This window comes from Propithecus coquereli, unplaced genomic scaffold, assembly GCF_000956105.1.
Source record: "Propithecus coquereli isolate 6110/MARCELLA unplaced genomic scaffold, Pcoq_1.0 Scaffold71, whole genome shotgun sequence".
NCBI lineage: Eukaryota > Metazoa > Chordata > Mammalia > Primates > Indriidae > Propithecus > Propithecus coquereli.
The window spans coordinates 4,103,474-4,107,853 of NW_012153174.1; positions in this window are offsets into that span (position 1 = coordinate 4,103,474).

The following is a 4,380-nucleotide window of genomic DNA, read 5'->3' on the forward strand; positions in this document are numbered from 1 at the left end:
TTTATTCAGGAGCTGGGAATAAAATTACTGAACAAGACAAAGTTCTTCCCTGTTAGTAGGGAAAACAAACAATGAAAAAGTGAATAGGTATGTAATACAAAGTTAAATACTGATAACTGTTATGAAGACATAGAAGGGTAAGACGAAGAAAATCCTGGAGCCTGCTATACTGTCTAGAGTGGAAGGAAGTCCTCCTGATCACTTTTTGAGGAGAGGCCTAATTAAAGTGAGGGAGATAGTTACATGTGAACATATCTCTCTAAAGGGGGGAGCAAGTGCAAAGGCCCTGAGGCAGGAAGGTGCTTGGTATGTCTGGGATACATTAAGGATTGCATTGCAGCTGGAGCCCAGAGACTGAGGGGTAGAGTGAGGATGAAGATGGGTCAGAGAGGAACCGGGAGCAAGATTATATAAGTCCTTATAAGATCTTTGAATTTTATTGTAATATTGAGAAATTGTAAATGAGAAATTAAAAGCCAGATTTTTTTCTTTAATTTTCTATAGCTCTTATTCTTAGGAAATAAAACCAAAGTTTAGGTTTAGAAGATGCACTGTCCCAATTTTTCCAAATTTCTGATAAATTCTGATTTCTCATTTCTTTAACACTTGCATATACTCCAGGAAAGACATGAAAACTTAAAATGCCAAATGCTTTCTTTCCAAATTACATCATAACTTAAATCTCTTACCGGCAATCTTGCTTAAAACAATATTTTATCATGTGAGTACTTCCAACAACGGAGAATGACCAAATGGCCAAGAGGAAATGGTGCTTGACTGGGTTTGCAGCCACAGTTGCTGGTCTACTCCCTCTCACACAAGGAGGGTTTGTGGATCAATTCAGTTGTGTCTTCTTGATACTGAAACAATTGTTTCACTAAGCAAATAAACAAAACAGCCAGCAAAACAACTAGTTGATTTATCAGTGCTTTGATTTTTTTAGTCGATTGTTTTATTATTTTTGCTACAATTACAGAGGTTTGGAAATAAGAAATTTAATCAGTAATTCTCAGGTTAAAAACACTCTCTTCACCATGGAAGTAGACAGAAAATTAAAGGGATGTTGGAATAAAAGCTGTTTTCTCTCTTCCTTGATTTGGAAAAAAAATAGTAACCCATACGGTGAGGCCCTCACAGGCAACATTTGCCTTCACCCCGTGCCACTCAAAGCGGGAAGTTTTAAGCACATCATGGATAGCTCCACTTCCTCAGTGCCCTATTGCGAAGTGGACATTTTGTGAAAGATTTTGTGCACGGTGGAGGATGGAGTGGGAGGCAGAAGTGTTACTTTATACATAACATTTCATTAAAAAACTCCACCTCACTTCATCTCTTTTCTTTTTGCTCTTTATGCAGAGCTGTTCATTCTGGGTCTTCTTTTCTGAAGTGTCTAAAATATTTCCTCTTCTTTTCTGAGCCAGCTTACGTATTGCACTGGGGAAGAACAACTGGTAGTTAGTGGACGAGAGTGCTTTATTGTTCCTCAAGCACGTCCAGTTAGGGGAGAGGCAGGGTCTGGATTTCATTCTGCTACAAAAAGTTTAAGTAAAATGCCTTGAAAGGAGGAACGTAACTTGCGAACAGTAGAGGGCGGTCTCAGTGGAAAGGGGAAGGCTACGTCAACATGGGCACTGGTGGGCTGACACGGGACCAACAGACCACAGTGTCCAGAGAGGCTGCCAACAGCCCAAAGGTGATAATCTCAGGCAGAGACTCAGGTGAGAACAGAAACAAAAGAAAGAATTCCTGAAAGGAAAATGGAACATGTTAACAGGGTGGCGTCATAGCAACTGGTGATTGGAAATTTACATGGGCAACCAACCAACTGGCAAAGAAAAAACCATAAACAGATCTAGGACTTAAATCACTAGATCCCATCACAGGCTGAGGTGGCTCGAAGTGATGGACAGAATTGGCAAAATGAGGTAGATTTCTCTAGTCCTGGAGGGTATGAGGGTTCAGAGAGCTTCCCAAGGGAGAGACTCAACTCAGGAACTGAGCAGGAATCAACTACTACAAGTGAGGAACAGGATAAGGGCTTGGCCTTGGGTTCTAGGCAGAAGTTCTGCTCCTTTTGTCAAGGATATAAAAGCATGGTCTTTGCTTTGGAAATCCCATCAGAGAAGCATGACAGAGATCCATCGGCATGTGTCAAATGCTCTGGTTGGTGTCCTGCTTAAGCCTGCAGTGTCCAGCAATACTGAGACTTCGGAAATTTTTTACTCCGTGGCCTGTTCCTTCAGCATTTATTTTTCCTGCTCAACAGCAATTTAACCTGAGGAATTAATCTCTGGAATCTGTTACCTCTCCCACCTGAGTCATGTGCATTTTTACCTGGGCACTTTGAGAACAATGGTTTAAGTCATTGAGCAGCATGATTCTACTGGTTGGAATTTCATGAACCAGTGAGCCAGAGAAAAGGAGAAAGAATAATTTGAGGGAGTATGAAATCATTTACTTGTGGAATGTACACTGTAGAAATGAAGGCAGCATACCCAGATGCCCCCAAATTCGTCCAGGTGGCCCACCGCCTCCCCTGCCCACCATGAGCCTACTCTACCCAGTCCTTTCCACTCTGTACTTGGAAACGCAGAAGACCCAGAACTTTTCATCTACATATTTCCCCACAAATACAGTGTACACTTCAATTTTGAATTCCAAAGCACATCTACACAAACCATTAGCTTTGACATTTGGCAAGGAATTTTGACTATGCCTGGGTGAGGAGCAGTAAAACTCCCTTGTGTGACAAATTGTTTTGGTATTGAGGGTCACAGCCTGAGTGTGCACACAATGAAAAGTCAGTCAGGGAGAAAACTAACTGGTTCAGAGTGTATTCCTGATGGTTATGCTTTAATGAAAAGTTCACTTATTATCTTAAAAGCTAAGCTACCATTTCTGATCTGTCTTACCGTAATGATCGAAGGTGGACATTTAAAGTTATTTGTCCCCAGTTAATACATCTTGACATTACCAATCACTTCATACAGTATGTTCTTAATGTCAAGGACACTAAAATACTTTTCCACCAAGTAAATAAAAAAATCAGACGTATTCTTTTAACAAACAAACTCTTCAAAGGTATAGCTGTTGAAAAATTGCTATGTGTAGAAGTGAGGGAATGCAAAGACTCATGGCATCTTCTTTACCTTCTTTACCACCTTTACCTTCCAGTTTAAAAGTGGGGATAGGTCTTGAAATAGATCAAGGAAATATAGGGTAACTATCCAGCAATTGGCAGAGGGATTGAGTCTTAAACAATCTGGGAAAACAGAGATGCATTTTTTTGTCTAGAGTGATGAGGAAAGTCTCACTGAACAGGGGGTTTAAAGAATGACAGGATTTTGAAGGTTTCATCATAAAGAATTTTGAAAGAAAATTTGATGGACAGAGTGTGGTTTTCGAACTTATGGCCCTGAGACCCAGGAACTGCTGGTTCAAGAGCCATCTGAGAATGCTTTCTGTGGCTTCTCCCACTTTCCATTTTTTTCAGAGTTCTTAGTATTAAATGACTAAACCGGTAAGGCCCAATTATCTTCTAGGAATCGAAAGGGCAAATTTAAAATGCAGATAAAGATTTATATGTCATAGCAAAAAGACCTCATAAATGGAAGCCTCTGCACAAAATTTTCCAATTCTAGAATATAAGTAGCACGTGGAAGCTGATAAGCTGCCTCTCACCACCATGAGGACCAACCTTGGACTTGGAGCCCAAGTCAAGAGTACTGCTGGAGTACAGTACTCCAAATGTGACATTTTTCCAGCATGTTGACTGATCCTGCCAGGACAAAGGCAGGCATCCTTGTGCTGGCCCTCCAGGGTCTAGCATGGCACACAGTACCAAAAAACATACCCCAAAATATTGATTAAAAAGGAAAATATAAACTAAATCAGTCTTTATTATAATTACTATTCATATCCTCTCCACCTAAATCTCAATTCATAGACCAATAGGGTCAGCCAAAATTTACATTAAACAATCAATTGGGAGTAAGAAGAGAGTTGAAGAACATGCTTAGAGTCGGAAAATTAAGAAAGCCAAGTTAATGCACCAAGGTCATTCCGTGCCTCTCTTCATGCCTTCCTGTTTGTGTGATGCGTTCTGTCTCTGCTGGAGGCTTAATGAGTCATCGTACGATGATCTGACTTGACTCTGTTCTGGTTTTCTCACTAAACATACGAGAGGGCAACTCTCAGTGATGTAGTGTTGCTCTGTCCCTGCTACAGCCAAACTCGTTACTTTACTCACTGCTCATTCCTGGGGTGTAGCTGGTAATAATAAATACCATTTTACCTAACCAATCTTTAATTAGGCCCAAGTTAATCCCTGTAAATGAAGTGATGTTCACAACACCCCTAGAAATTTATCTAGAAAGTTCA